General features: G+C 36.7%; 1 protein-coding gene across 1 annotated transcript in view; it reads right to left on the bottom strand.

Moving 5' to 3' along the window:
- ROBO2 (roundabout guidance receptor 2) overlaps nt 1-17,264 on the bottom strand; it is an 861,802-nt gene that overhangs the window by 675,376 nt on the left and 169,162 nt on the right. The gene's annotated exons all lie outside the window — the stretch shown is intronic.

A 17,264-nucleotide genomic window follows, 5' to 3' on the forward strand; every position in this document is an offset into this window, starting at 1 on the left:
TTAATGGAGAAATTGTAAAGGAATGTACCCAGGCAGTTTACCTTGCACATCCTCACATGAAATGTCCAGACAAAAGTGTTCACAGCCCAGGCTGGGTAGGCGCTGCACGACTACAGTGGGACTGTTCTTGAGTCAGATAGAGGAATGTCTTCTGTAACTACTGGATCACTTTTATTTGATAAAGTGCCAAGAAAATAATAACTTTGCTATAGCAAAATGTAAAAAAAGAGAGACATCTATCTGTTTTCACAAATCCCATGGTGATTAGTTTGGCCCTAATTAACAGTAGCTTTCTAAAGTGAGAGATAATTGCTGGCACACATAATGTAGACTTCAATAGCTAAAATGAGCAATAACGAATATTCACTTTGAAGCCTGCCTGACAGACTGCTTAGACTACAAAAAGTTAAAGAAGTACCTTAAATATAGCTGATAAATGAGATTCCTTTACTCTCCTCCACTTTCTGTCAGTATTTAAGCACTATCACTTTTAACGCTTCAGGTCTGGAGCTTTGTCTCTTAAAGTCAGAGATTTATAGCAAGTGAGAAATGTCCGTATTAAAAAAGGTAAAAGGAGATTCAGATTATATCCTTTTCTGACCATTATAATTAATAGCTGAATCTTCAATTGTAACTAATTGAATGAAGGTCAGTGTGTTGCCATGGTAATGTCCTAGCCAAGCAATTTTACCCATTTTCCAGTCTACTGCCCCTTTGCCTTACTGCAAGTTATAAAATGTTTTAATTGCAAGATTTGCAAATGATGCAACATCAAGGCTGTAGATTTACATATAAAGGAAGAAGATTAATGGGATTATTAACATACCTCTGCAAACCCTTGAAGTGCTGAATATAATTATTAGAGACCAGCATTTTCACTGATCATCTGTGTGACGTGTTGGAAATCCATGCAATTCTCAAAGTAAAATACAGATGTCTACTTTTCTTCCTCTGAGTCACTAGTAATTAGAAGAAGCATCATTCAGCACATATCTTGGAATAATAAAGAATTATTTTCAGTCACTGCATCAAATGAATCACACAACTTTTTAACTTGTAGTGTTGTTTCATTTGATTGGGTTAGAAAACAAGTCATCATTCTGAACTCCTAAAATTCTGGTTAGCTTTTTCAACTTTGTCATTCCAAAACTAGACATCAGCAGAGTAAACAAACACTCTCTGCATTTATACACTCTGCATTTATAAATGTACCAAAAATATATCAGCATGCTGCTTACAAATCAAAATGTAATGATTCCCCTAAAAATTCACTAACACAAACAACAGTGATTGCAATGCAGCTCAAATCTTGCAGTAGTTGAATAAGTGTAACAAAATTCTTTAAAAACAATCCTTAGAGAGAATCTGTATACATGGAAAGGAAAAGAAGCTGGTTCATGTTTCCCAAATTGGTGCAGAGGGGTCATGGAAAAAGTTACAGGTGGCAACCAAAGCATATCAAATGTGTTGGCAGTTACTGTCTCACCACCCAACTTTCCAAGTTTAGGGGGCTCTAAATTAAACACACAAACAAATAAATAATAATAATAATAATAATAATTTAAAAAGGAGGTAAACAGAGAAATATATAATAATCTGCAGTATATAGTCCTACAGAATTTAGTTTTATTCTACTGTATGTGAAGATCTAATGCTGATTATAATCTCTGGAAATCGTGCATGTGGTATTTGAAGCTTGACATATACTAATAGAAGCACCAAAAGGAAGAGAAACCTTGGAAGAATAGTGTCTCAAATAACTTTATGTAATCATTTCCACACACAAAATTTTCTCTCTTATCTTGTTTATGTATAGAGAATAAGCAAATTATTTATCCTTAAATGGCTGTATCAGTTAAATAAAACAAACAAATTGGGGGGTGGGGGTTACATATGTATGACACTAATACTAATAAAAGGCATTTATGTACTCAAGTTTTGGGTTTATCACAGTATATTTAAAACTGCTTTAAAATTACATATAATAAATGAATCCTAATCATATGTTCCCAAGATTTTCTGTATAAGAAACAAATCAGGTTTCACAGGTGATTTTTTTTCATGTTATCTCACAATGTCTTATTGCAGGTATAACATCAAAAGAGAGTAACTAATAAAATGTCACTGTTTTCCCACTGGCATTCCTGGCCTCATCAAAAGTGTCATTTTATTTTATTTTATTTTGCATAATAGATTGACTCACACTTCAAGTGTGGAACAACACTTGGAATTATCCATGCACATACTGATGCATGTCCATATGTTTCCCCATCATTCTTCAATCAATTAGCCAAGGGCAAAAAATATTTATAATCTAGGAAACCTTCTAGAATAATTCTTACATGCATATATTACGAGTTTTTGTTCCACATCATTTAACATCACTGGATAACATGCAGCATACAAAAAATATCTCAGAAACCATATTCAATAGCAAACAGTGGCATTAAAAGGTGTATGAAGTTCCGTAAAAGATTTAAGAAAGTTAATAATTTTGCTCCCTTCACAGTTGAGACTTTGGGTTCCTTCTGATGTATTAATAATAATATACCTCGTACTGTCTAGCATCAATTGAAAGTGACAGAATGAAGTCCAACAGAAAAAAAAAAAAAAAAAAAAAAAAAAAAGGATAAAAATTTCTAGCCTATCATGTCCCATAGCATGGATTTTGATAACAACCTCAGATAAATAACAGATACAGACTGCCTTTAGATTCTGATGGGAATGGAAAATAAAGTCATCTACATACATATATCCAATATCATACTTGCTAGATAGGTAAGGTGTGATGCTTAATATTTCAGTGCCAAACTTATCAAAAAGTCAACCCTGACATTTATTTGCCAGAGTAACAGCTGGCAGTTCAGTATTACAAATAATACATTCACAATGCATTTTATTTTTTAATCAGGCTATTTGATTTCAAGAGAAAAGAAACAAACCTAGATTGAAATTAAATGGTAAATTAAAAGTTAAGAACATGGACCATACATCAGTGTCCTGTACATTAATTAGAAAAATTCATTTACTCTTAGGAGGCCTCACAACAGATTATATTGCTCCTTTAATCTCATTTCTCATCCTGGTTTTCTGGAAGAGCATTTGCTAATTATAGCTCACAGTTCAACAGCTTGTTGATTTTCCAGGAGGCCATGGGCTCTGCTTTTCACAGGGATACAAGCAAACCCATGAGGCGAGCTGCTTGAATTACACTCATCCATCCCAAAGAGGTTAGAGAAAACTGGTGCTTTGGCCATACGCTTTCTTAAAGTGCCGCCCCAGCACATGCCCTTTATCTCCTTTTTTCACCCCGTCTCCTGCTTTTCCTTTCTGCTTTGAGCAGTAGGTTCATCACAGCTCTCATCAGGCCTCATCCCCAAGGAGAGGGAAAGAAAGGAAGGGAAGCGATAGGGAAGAAAGAAAGAAAGGGAAGAAAGGAGCCTGCAGTTCTATGTGGATTTCCCCCAGCCTGGCTTCATCAGCTCCCCATGGATTAGCTAGGAATCATACCTGCATGGCATATTCACAGCCTGCTGTGTAGATGCTTAAAGTTCAGCTACAAGACTTTTGGGAGTGCTCATTATTGATTCTGGCTCTCAGTTCTTGCCTGCAGAACTACTGTGTCTGTGCCCCACAGTGAAAGGGAGGAGGTACAATTCCAGGCGCTGGCAGGTTTTAAAGGTTAGGAGATTTCCATCTAGTTAAACATACAGAATTCATTTTATTTCTGTGAACCTTTGGTATGTTTTAAACTCCTCCTGTGGCCTTTCCCACACTGCCCTAATTAAGCTTCTGGTTGTGCAGCATCTCCTGTGATGAGTTCATTCTCTAGGGCGCTGATCCCAGCAAATTCAGATTTTACCTATGCTGACACGTATATATGTCATCTCATAAAGCAGCATGTGCTTCATACTCTCCACGACTGTATATTTTGTAGAAGTACTTAAGAACTGGGAGGCATTGCAAAATCAAAAAGAAATACCTGGCAGTGTTTTAAGGTTTAGTCTAGGTCAGAAGTTAGAAGAACTGAGGTGAGAAGGAATGTTTGAAGACTATGAATGGAAATAGCTGGGGAAAAGTCCAAACATACCATTTAAAAAAAGAATGATGATTCATGACAATTTCTGTCTCTTCCAAGGTTTGTTCATTTTTACCCAGCTATTTCCCAAGGGAAGAGCCAGCTACTACTAAGTGAAGAGATAATAAAATACATGTGAGGCTTCTGTAGTCACACCAGGAGGGGCAGCAATATCTTCTGAACTGCTGACTGAAAAGAATGGGAACTATGAAATCTTTCTGAAAAATGTTAGCTCTTTATATTTGAGATGGACAATATCTCACCCGAATAGTCATTTACTGGAAACCTGTCAGCCTTGATTCAAGAGTTTCCAGAAACTTACAGAGAACAGGTCACACAGAATACAAGCAGAAAAAAAGAGAGACAAAGGAAACTGGAAAACAGATGTCCTCAGTAAGGCCACTTGCAGCAGTTCTTTGCTGAGGAATACTTGAGTGAAGTACTGATCTGAAATATCAGAATCTTTATTAAATTCTGTTCCCCTGCAGAGCACAATCAGGAGTGTTGTCTTCTGCAACTGGTTTACACGCAATAGTCTAAAAAGAAAATCCATTAAAAAAATCCTAGTGATATGCACTCAACAAACCAGACAAAGACTGCAGATCTCCCCATTGCAGCTAACAAAATCCTTGCAGACTCTCACACTGACCACAAACTGCTGCCCTTTCCACAGACCTGAGAAACAGGCATCCAGAACCCCTACAAAACAAACAAACAAACAAACAAAAACTCTCTGTAGAGAGTGTTTCTATTCTGAGAAGGACAATATCTCAAACCCTTTTGGGAAACAGTACAAGTAAGAAAATCTATCTTGCATTTTCAAGAAAAACAAAACTAAAAAACTGTTTGCATAGTCTAGTATATTCCTTCTTTGGGATAAAACTGTCATTTATCAAACTCAGACTTTTTCACTGCAGAGTAGTGAGACAGACTATATCTGTGCCTAGATTGCCATGTCTGCCTCAGTCTAGTATTCTAAAACTGCTTTTGTTTTGGCTGTCAGACTTATGATAAAACCATAAAGTACATGTGTTTGGTCTCCGACAATGCCACTATGATCTCATTTATCATTGGGTGTATCATTACGTGCTTATATGTACATTCACAGTCATATGCTCATATTTGCATGTATATCAAATCATTTTTGAGAGGCTCATATCCATGAAAGTAGTTTGTTCTGTTTGTAAAGGATGTATTGTGTGCATTCTACATTTGCACTTAAGCAGTGTACACAGACAAAGTTCAGAGAATTGCTTCACTGGGCCAGCGCAGTGCACAGCCTCCCACAACAGATGATTTAGAGTGTACATGTCCAGAAAATTGATTTTAAGTTTTTGTTGCCCTCTTTCTTATGTTTTAATTAAAATAATAATAATAATAATTAAAAATAATAATAATAATAATAAAAGGTTTTGTTACTTACATAAACTATACTATCTATTTTATATATATCCCAAGAAAATTCCTCTTTATATTATTTTATTTCTTATTGCAACATTTTCAAGTTGTGTACACTCTAGTCTAGACTTCCTTTAAAGTCACTGGAGGCATTTAAAATGGAGTTCACTGATCTTGTGTTTCTAGAAGCATGGACCTTCTTAATCTCCACTGACTAGAAAGGAAAGTAACTAGATCAGAAATAGGCACAGATCGCAGGCTTCTAAAACTAGGTAGAGGAGCCAACCCAATATATCCTTAGATATGTTCAGCTCTATTGTAGACATTTTTTACTCCACAGCATATGTGAAAGTTTGGTCATACTCCTTTCCCTTAAGGTAGAGTGCAAAATTAGTTTGTTTTAAATCCCTTGTGGGACTCCAGTTACAAGTAATTAAAGTTCATGTTACAATCTCATAAATGATAATGAAAAGACAGAAGAAAATTAAGCAATATTGGAAATGCAATAATCAGACTGCTTGCAAAATTTATAACATGCAGAAGAAATAACAGGGTGATATCATGTGGCTGTAAAATTGAAACATCCCAAACTACTTCTGGGGAAGAGGTGTGAAGAAAATTGATTTTAAGTCCCTTGTTCCAATATACAGCACAAAACTAAGAGCATACAGAATTATGACATTTTAGCCTTGAGAAAAGAAGGCTGAGAGGGGACTTGATCCAGGTTTATAAATACCTGAGGTGTGGGAGCCATAGTGGTGAGTCTGGTCTCTTTTCAGTAGTGCGTGGGGATAGGACAAGGGGTAATGGATGAAAGTACAGCATAGGAAGTTCCGCACGAATGTGTGAAGAACTTACAGTGAGGGTGACGGAGCACTGGAACAGGCTGCCCAGGGAGGTGGTGGAGTCTCCTTCTCTGGAGATATTTAAGACCCGCCTGGACGCCTACCTGTGTGACGTGGTGTAGGGAGCCTGCTTTGGCAGGGGGGTTGGACTCGATGATCTCTGGAGGTCCCTTCCAACCCATACAATTCTGTGATTCTGTGATTCTGTGATTCTGTGACATCAACATAAATACTACAGCTGGATAGTGAAGTTCGGTGGATGGTTGGACTGGATGGTCTTGTAGGTCTTTTCTAACCTTGGTGATTCTGTGATTCTGTGATTCTTTCTATACTCTATTCAAACAGACAATTTCTTTGTTATACATTTTATCTATAATGAGGTTGCTTATTAAAAAGTATCTTGTCTGTGTGATTGTGTTTTCTTCCTTCCTTCCTTTCTTTCTCTCTTTCTTTCTCATTATTCTTTTATTATTGTTATTATTACTTTTAATAAGTGATTAATCAGAAGTGCCATTGAGGAGTCAGTGATGTGGCCAGATGAGAAATCTCTACAGTTACCTTTAGTTGAAGGTAATTACACATTCAAGTGCAGTAATTTATTCATTTATTTATTTATTTCTGCAAAGAGAATACTTCTCTTGAAACATTCTCTCCAGTCACAATTTCTTTAGTCCTTTTTCAAATAAAAATACATTCTTGAAAGAGTGCCTTAGTGGAAGAAATTTTGCAATTATTTCTGATCAGCTTCCTCTTCTGAGTCTCAATTTCTAGTTTCTGCTACCTGACTATTTATCTGCATTGTTCTTTTCCAGCACAGATTAAAACATTTCAGATTTAATATATTTTAAAAATCATTATGTGATCAATTTGAGATGGAAGTAAAACTTCACTTCTTTTCATATAATTTTAGTATGATTTAAATATTGTTCCATGAAAGAAAATCTCTCTCAAGTTCTTTCCTTGCTTCCTGCTTACAACCTTAGTTAGACCTCAAAGAATATTTCTCTACAAATTAAGAACTCAGATCTCTCCTTAACCATTCTCTTGCAGTGCTGCAGACTCATTTCACACCTGAAGACACCTGATGAAATAACTGTCTTCACAGCAAACAGCTTCATCAACTATTACAATTAAAGTTTACAATTAAAGTTTACAGCAGACTTACAAACATAAGAGAATTAGCTTCTGTGCTGAAAATATGAACACTTAAAAACTTCTCAACTTTACTTGCCATCTATTTTCTAACCTTAGAGAGCAGACACTGCAACTTCTATGATAAAATTGAAAACCAGCTACTGTTGTTCTTAATGGAAAAGAACAGAGGAAATGCGTTGTTAGCCAAAGGAGAAGTGAACTGTGTCATATGTAGGTTTTAATATTTAATGAATCTATATGGCTGCAATCCATTATGTGACAATTTAATTATATGACAAAAAAGTTTGATAAATAATATTGTGATAGGACATCTAATTCATTATTTAACAAAAAAAAATCAATACTTTCATAAATCATACTTCTACACACACACACATTCACACACACACAAGATTTTTCAAGAAGGCAAAAATCCTGACTCCTTAGGCCATTTATTTTCTGGTCAGGACAAGTTCAAATTGAAGTTTAATCAGGCCTGGATGGGAATAAATTTAATATATGTTTTTAAAAGCTGGTAGATCAGAAATGATTGCCGTTAGACACTTCTCCACTGATAGCTTCCTGAAAATGTTGAACAAATAGAATGACAATCTTTCGTACTTACCAGACAAAGACGAAATACCAGATTCCACTATTCTTAATCACACAAAACTGCTCTTAAAGTCAATGGGATCACTGAAGCGGGTACTCAGGCAGCCAACTAAGTGTTTTCAGAATTAGTGCTCAAGTTTGGACATTACAATCAATAACAGGCAACAAAGGAGGTCCTCCTGAAGGAAGAACCATCCGTGGAAATGACTTACAGCAAAAGACTACTTCTTACTGCATGAGCCATTACTCTTGTGGTGCACAATAATTTTGATGTGAGAAAATAGAGACAGTGAGGAAATCAGTCAGGTGGGGCAGAAGTGAGATACCAGAGACATGGCAAAAGAATAGTGGATGCAGCAAAGTGTGCAGTGAAGTACAAAGTCCTGAATTCAAGAACAAGGAGAAGGTAGAAATGAGTGAAAGAATTGTGGGGATGAGACACATGAAGATTTGGCAAGTAGCAGATTTCTACTGTGTGGTTCACATAAGTAATTTATTAAGAATTAAGGATGCATGAAAAAAAAAAACACAACAAAACAACTTCTTCCCCAACCACCCAAACTCTCCCCACACTTTAGTATGTCTTGCATTCATACCTTCTGATTTGTCAATTTGTGCTTCTTTCTCTTGCCCTGCAAAATTTAGTTCTTTTCATATCATTTTAGTATGGTTTAAATATTGTACTATGAAAGAAAATATTTCTCTTGAGTAATTCAGGTTTACTTTGTTTCCTGAATACTGAAAAAAATAATTAACTTTATTTCAGAATTCATGTTTTATATACTTTTTTTTTTTTTTCTTAGAGTTTTCTTCTGAACTCTTTTTCATTGCTTAGAGTGTTTCAAATGATTTAATAAATAAGTTATTCATTGCAGTAAGTACCTTTCAGGCTTTTCATAATCACTGTTTTTCTTCTGCTTGCAACCATTTTGTTTTGATTATTGCTTATCTAATCTTGATCAGCTAACTTGCATGCTTGCTGGTATCTGGTTCTAACTGTATGGTTTAATTAGAAAAAACCCACAGACAAAGGCAGTTTGAGAGCTTTTCATTGAAACTGCGTCTTACATCAATATTTGGAAAGTTTTGGTCTCGGTCAGTAAAATGAAAGATGTAAAAAAGCTGCTTATACATCTAAACAGAACAGAATACCAAGGTGAGTACAATTGAGATTCTTCTCATATTCTTCTCATATCATGAATGATATGTGCATACATTAGCAAAAAGTTAAGTTAGCAAAAAGTTAAATTTCATTAAAAACACTAAAAAACACAAAATATGGGTTTGCTGCATTTGTTCAGCTTTGAAAAAAATATATATTCTGAATGTCATAATACAGAGTATACTGTATGAAGTGTCATGTCACATTTTTAACATCCTTACAGTTTTATTACATCATGTATGTAACTCATTATACTTCAGTAACCTGCTTCACAACGGTAGAAGCTGCTCCCTTTTGCATCTCAACAATCTCAACAAACACTCTAACACTCCATCACATATGCACTGTGATGTTTAAAATTAAATTAATTAAATAGATAACTAGTGATGAAATTCCCATTCCACAATGGGATGGAATACACAATATTGTACAGTATTATTTAAGGACAGCATGCAATTTCCCTGCAATCCAAGTGTTAGTGGCTGAGGAAGCAAGGGGAAGGATAATAACTGTCATCAGAGTGCTTGACTGAATGCTGAGTGTCATTACTAAAAGCACTTTTATTTGTCAGGCTATATGTGAAAGCATTTTGAACCATACATCACCTGAAAAGAAAAGGGAAGCCCCATAGTAATGTTTGTCGGTGCACCTCCAGTACTAGATACATAAGTTATAAACCAGAGAGAATAAACTGGCAAAATGATCCTGGCAGTATAGAATTTGTACGAAAAAGAACAGAAAGAAGGGCAAAACATTAATCGCTGTCAGATCTTTCGGGAAATTAAAAAGAAAATTCAAATTCTGAAGCATCTTTCTGAGGGAAGAAATAGATCTTTCCATACAAGCTTCACCTGTCAATAAATACATTCAAAACTAAAAAAAATATATATATTACTAAATAGAGCACACTGAACTAGAAGAGCTTTGTATTTAATTGCTTGCAGAGGATAGTTGAGTCTTGCCCAAGTTTTGATCGTGCTGACATACAGAAGAACTGTAAGAGATTATTCTTTTATTCCATTGCCTCAAAGCTCGCTGAAGGACATAGATGAACAAGTCCAAGCAAGTCCTGGTCAAGGGTTGGGAAATCCTATGTCTGAGGGGCACAGATGGACAAGGCAAAAAGAGAGAGAGATAAGCTGCAGATGAATGGCCAGGAAGCAGTCTTTTGTGTGGGTAGCAATGAAGGTAGCCATCTCAGGAGGTGTTGCACATGACTGTTACCCAGGTACCCAGGGATGTCACACAGCCAGGAGAAAAGGAGGATAAAAGAGGGGTCAGCAACCATGAAGTTGGGTTTCTGACAACTGATTTCTCATGAAGAACAAGAAGGTTACTGACATAAGAAGACCCATGACTTGCTCTGCACTCTACCTGCTTGTTGCTTAAGGCCAGCCACTCTGCTGCTGCTCTGCCCCAAAGGTGTCTGCCATCAGATCCCTTGCTGCGGAAGTCCTGCTTGCTGACGGACACTCTGACGGGCCTGCTACCCTTGTCCTGCTGCCTTCTTCCAGACTTAACCTGCGACTTCTCCCACTATCCACTTGCTGCCAAGGCTGGCCATGCTGCTGCTGCTCCTCCCCCCCCCCCCCGCACTTTTGACTTAGACCATCTGAAAGGCATGAAACAAGACCACTGCTGGATCCTGGTGGTGACTATCCCTGCTTTTCACAATTCTTGCCCCTTTATATCTTTTCTGTCACCCACCTTCCCTTCCCCATCACCCTAAATTGTCTGTCCTCCCCTTCCCCATTTTCCTGATGTATATTTTCATAGGTTTAGCTGCTGGAATTATCAGGCTTCACCAGCACCATGGCAGATCAACTCAGCTGGGTGTATGTAAGAAAGCTTTCCCTTCCCTTTCTCTCTCTTGCAGGTTTGAATAACCTGATCTAATTTTGCATTATAGAATACATACATAATGACAGATCCAGAGGTCCTTGGCGTCTGGTAAAGATTAGAATCAAAAGAACATTGGCCCACTGGTAACTAAAAATAGCAAAAGCTTCTCTGTTGTATTTCAACACTACACCACTGGTCATCTAGATAATGTAAGAAGCACTCTACTGACTTGAAAAGAGAGAAAATCTGTGTATATATCACAAAAGAAAATACTGTGTGCTTGTACTAGAAGGCAACCAAGTCCTGGATCAAAAGCCAAGTTTGCCTTTATCCAACTGTGACACCATGGGTGACTGTAATAAACAACAATTTTTTTTGGTAACACAAATGGTGGTTGCATTTCTAGATTATTTCATCCCAGATCCACACTGGACAGTCTGAATGAATGCCATTATTTCCTAGGCTAAATATTTACTATACTTAACTTGGCAAAGAGGCATACTAGAAAAACTATTTCTATTTATCAGCTTTTGAAAAGAATATCTGGTTGTCAACTGTGCAGATTTATCAAGAAAAAGTTGTTTTACTCAGTTCTTTGTCTGCAAGATGGAAAGAAGGTGCATTATCACTCACAAAGAAGAATAATAGAATATGTATCAAAGGCAAGTACTGGAAAGATGGAGTTGTATTAAAGTGCATTAACTTCATCTTCACGCACTGTGCTACTGAGGAAAATAGTAGCACCCTACATGAAAATAAAAGTAACAGATACATAACAATGCTGTTTAAAAGCAGTTAACTCTAAACCATAACTCATGTTTGGTACTTCATCTAGCATCAGTCCTCTGCAATTACATATCATAAACACAGTAATAAAATGATATTGGATTTGTTCCTGCTTAATTTTTAAAGATAGGGTATATAGATTTATTCCCAATAGTTAATGCTTTCTCTTTTACTACTTGTCAGTTAGTAACTTGTTTTTTAGCCTACTTTTCTATAAGAAATAGTTGAGAAACAGCACATGGCATTTGTGTCACAAAATATAGAAGTAACAAGACACAACATAAAACATTAAAATTTTGCTTTTGATCTTAGGACACTATTTCAGTAGTTTATTTTGGACTAATATAGCAGAATTAGAAATGGTGAAAGCAACAGTGTTTAAATTAATTTCACTAAAGCTGAAAAGGACGCTAGTTATTTAATTGGGATGTAAGTCTTCAATGTGCAGCTGACAAGCTGACCAATATGAGGGCCCTTCATGAAAATTACTGCATGTATCAAAGTTTTAAATAATTCATACGAAGAAATGAAATGATCAACAGAATCACTGGATAATTAATGAAGTTGTCATTTTGACAAGACTAATAATAAGCTACTCCTCAACAAATTGTCAGTGATTCCTTTGCTTGAACACAAAAGCAATTTTACTTACAAGCTGGTGGAATAAAAATAACAAAATTTAAAAGCAGTTGATTGATTTTTGCTGATTGTTCAATGATTTTATATGACCGCATGAAAGTGGCTACCAAGTCAGCAGATAATTGGTATGGATGCAACTTTACTATATGGAAAACATTTTTTCCTAACAATTTTCTTTAAGAAAAATTCAAAGTAGCAGCAGCTGCAATAAGATGCTTATACCTACTTAATCTAGTACCACTGTAATGAGGTGAACTGACCTGTAATTTTGTTATTCTTTAATTAAATTTTCTGTTCATTTAACTATATGGCATCACAGCAATAAAGCAATATTGAATAGATAAAAAATTAAAAATAAATAAAAAAGACATTATCATAATGCTACAGAAAATCAGAAACTGCAATACAGCCCCATTACATCTGGTCAACATGGCTCTATCTGAGCAACTCCTATCCCCCAGTCCTATTGACAGGACTGTAGTAAAGCATATATAGGAATATGCTATGAAAATAAATTTGCACCTTTAGCAAGAATCTTAATAGACATGGGGCAGAACTATGCCTCACACAGACATTCAAATTAACGTAATGCAAATTATTCTTATCAGCACCTTGAATAAGCAGAAGTGGCTGAAAAGTAGCAAAATATTGTTGGATCTCTGTCCAGTGAAACAGAGGTGAAAGGAACCCCTTCTGTTTGTTTTTTAGTTCTTTTTTTAGTGTATGAGCTGCAAATCCAATGAGGGAAAGTGATTTCTGTTAATACATTCATTTCAAAATTAATTTAAAAAATAGAGGCCTTCACAGGGATAGAGCAAATCAGTAGAATACAGAAACCTGTTGGAAATCGTCGCTGTCTCCACTGCTGAAATGCACCACCCACTCTTTAATAAATATCCAGTTTGGTGGATATTAAACATTCAGCAAGCATCGATGAGTGCCAATGCATGCAGGTTTTTCCATATGGAGTAATTAAGTGACACACATTTTCTTCATGTGTACTTCCATGTTGGATTGCCCCTTTCTGTCAGATTACCTCTCTGTTGACATTGGCCACACAGCAACAAAATGTGGCACAGTATTGGTGGAAAGCTTCAACCCCTACTGCCATACCACGAAGACCTGCCTCTGATGTCCTGGGCCAATGCAGTTAGATAGGCATAACTTTCAGACCAGCCCTTGTAAATACATCATAAGACGAAAACCTAAAACTTTACAACTTTTTGTTTAATGAGAGCTTCTTAAAATGCAGCTTTATGCTTTTCTCAAGGATGAAAGCAGTGCCAGGATTCTAACTAACTCCTTACAATAAAACACCCAAGATGGAGTCAGAACAGCAGAACTCATGCTACAATCTCTGCAGATATTCTAGTCACTTTGAGCGCTGTCCCAGGAACATCTGCTACTTTCTTCTGGGCAAAAACATGTTGTTTTTAACTTGTCTTCCATCTACCCAGAGGCAGTGATGGTTTTTTCCCTTTTCTTTTAACTCTTACATAGAAGCTTTTACAGTCTTTTTCTAGTGTACACTAAGAACAGCACCATGGGTAAGCAATCAAACTGTTGCTAATCACATGAGCAGTTGCAGACTTCACAAATCAAAGTGTGGTTTACTGGTGATTTGTGCAGCGGAATACTAGGCAGACTGTTTTAAAGACTCACACAGAGTAATCACAGCTTTACAACAAGGGAAATCCCAAACCCATTCTGGGTGCTTTTGGAGGCTAAAGGAAAATCAGCTTCCCACCATGGGTGGCTCTAACTGAGGAGAGAAGAGACAAAGAAGACTGCTGCTACATGTACATATCGGAATCTCTGTGCCAAATCCCCATCAGTGTCCTGGGAATAGCTGTGGGATCACAGACACATTTAGCTTCCTACCTGGGTAGCTGCCATGGACAGATTAACAACTGTGATTCTGCTATATTGAAAACAAATAAGGAGGGGGAATTTTGTATCTGCCGTTATGGAGAACATTCTGCTCCTCGGTATATCTGCTCTGTTACTACCAGATGTGAGTTAGAGGTTTTGAAATGAGCCCATTACTAGATTCTAATGCAACACTGAATTTTTTTAGTAAGCATACCATAAAGATACTGTTGGGTATATACATTTATGATGACCATTCTCCTGAAACAAATGCACACATATGCTACAGTGCATCTACAGTGAGATAAAAGAATATTAGAAACATCCTGTCAGCTCCTCTTTGTGCTGTTGGATAGTTAAGTTGCAATTTAGAAACTGAGTTAAATCACCATTTGCTCAGATATTTCTTTAGGTTTATTTGTGAAAACATACGTATGTTAAATGTGATAGCTTAGCATTGCATTGGTAAATCTGGTTTCATATTGTCTGAGCCCAGCACAACAACTCACACTCTGCTTCTGTGAGAAGCCAAAGGCAGTGTTTTTGTTGAATTAGAGGGAAAAATATGCTGAGAGACAGACGGTGGAGAATGCATGTCTAGATGATTTTTTTGGAGGTAGACTGCGGGGATGAGAGTGCAAGGTTTGCTTTTTTAAGGAGTGCAGGCATCTAACAAAATCCATCATTTCAAGTTTTCCTTACTTCTGATACAAAATAATAGTTTCCCAATTGCCATGAAAGAGCACACTGAAGTGTGAAAGTACTGTAGCAGCTGTGGCGGCAATACATGCCATTCCTGTGCACACACTCAGATTTTTCTCATGAGACACTTAAACATATGCAATGAAGCATTCAATACATGCAGCTAATATCTAACTGTAATTTCTGCATGTGTTTGTGTACTATATTAGCAATGTCTATAACAACTGCCAGCTTTAACATATGAAAGATAGGTATGACAACATTCTGCTAAGATTGCTATATCGCAATCAAAATAGAGGGACTGTTTGTGTTTTTATAGTCATTGTTTGGCATTCCTTATGGAGGAAGTAATTAATACAACCAGGCAAGAGCAGCACTGTCTCATGGGATATAAAATCCTTTTGTAACTTGATTCGCTTTTCTTTCTAGCTATAATTCTTAAGTAAATTCTCCACCCTCTCCCCTTCATGTGTTTATCAGCCAAAAACGGCTGAGACAAAAGAATGAAGTAAAATGCCAATTACACTGTCAGTGTGACTGGAAACTGTATGCTGCATATTTGTTCTTCTGTGCCTTAACACAATTCCTACTGGAAAAAGACAGCTGATCCTAGTCATTTTTCAGTAAGTGCCATTTGTATGTTCTTTCACTCCAACACATTTTAGTGAGATGGATGATTAAATCTTCCAAACCCTTGTGTCCTGCCTAGACTCAAATTTTGCTTTTGTTCTTCAGATTCTGAGGCATGTCAGAACACAGTCAGAACAGTTATGGATGAAATAAATGTAAGCTGAGCTGTGCGCTGAGGACCACACTCTTAAAAAGATGAAAGAGCATGAGGGTTAATGACACGGGTCACAGTTCAACATAGGATCCTTGCATACTCAGAGAATGGCCAATGACTCTCAGGGAGTCACTGAACTCAGGATGTGGCTCCATCTTTGTGTGTTTTGAACTGCTTTTTTGGAAATGTACTGGTAACCTCTACTCTGTGTCAAACCAATGTCTTTTCTTAGTCAAGTAAAGAAACAGATCCTGCATTTCAAATGAAAAATATATCAAAGCTTTATCGCATAGATTTATCTGCATAAACAGGTACAACTTCTATCTCTGCCCAGAGATATTGCTGTTTACATGCATACTCATGTCTGCAGCTTTGCTGGTCCTACTTCATCTACTGTTAAACCTGTGCCTGCTTATTTTTTTTTATTTTTATTTTTTTAACATCACCTGACTTTAAGAGATATAAAATTGTTGCCGATTTGAGTTTATTTACATCACTGTATTTTTCAATCCATTTCACAACTGATTTAATCCACTTCACTGTCTTAAATCATTCAGTAATCTTTTCATCTCCCTCATTCATTTTAAAAGAACAAAGAACAAGTACTCAAACATAGAAATTATAAAAAATTCTAAAATCCTTCCTCTGAGCCAAAGAGCAAGCAAGTAGCTGCTAAATCTAAGAATGATGCACTGTAATGGGATTGAACTCTCATCTCTCTGATTTAACTTTATAAAAAGCCACATGTAATATAAATGTTTATCATGTTTAATTGGTGCCACTCCATTCACACTATAACGCATACAGAAACTTTGCTCACACTACCAGTATCCTCTACAGATATGCATATTTCTTATGAATGATCAAATCTGACAACAGGTCTGTGGAGAAGGCACTAGGTGTCTCGGTAGACAGCTGGTTGGCTCTTGAGTCAGCGGTGTACTCTTGTGGCCAAGAAGGCAGTGGTACTCTGGGGTGCATTAAAGTGTGGCCAGCAGGTCTAAAGAGACAATCTTTTCCCTCTGCTCTGCCCTGGCAAGGCCACATCTGAAGTCCCTGTCAGAACTCTTCTTTGTTTTTGACTCAAAGCTTTCTTCCTGAGCTATTTTTTGTGATATAACTCTAACTGATTTATTGAGGAGGCAAGGGATTGGTGTTGTCTTGTGACAATTTACAGGACTTTGTGGACATTTGAAAGCATTTTCTTTTGAAGCTGTTTGCCTCTGAAAGAGAGTGTTCAGGAGTATTTACTGGTGGAAGATCTGGACTGTGACCAAATAAGTCCAGCTTGGTATGGGAAAACTGGGAAAACTTACCATCATGCCCCATGAAAAACAGGATGCATGTGGGCATCTCCCTTCTCCCTCTTATCTGCTGGCAAGGCCTAGAAGATGGGAAGAAAGGATTTTCTGC

The sequence above is a fragment of the Coturnix japonica genome, chromosome 1 (genome assembly GCF_001577835.2).
Source record: "Coturnix japonica isolate 7356 chromosome 1, Coturnix japonica 2.1, whole genome shotgun sequence".
Taxonomy (NCBI): domain Eukaryota; kingdom Metazoa; phylum Chordata; class Aves; order Galliformes; family Phasianidae; genus Coturnix; species Coturnix japonica.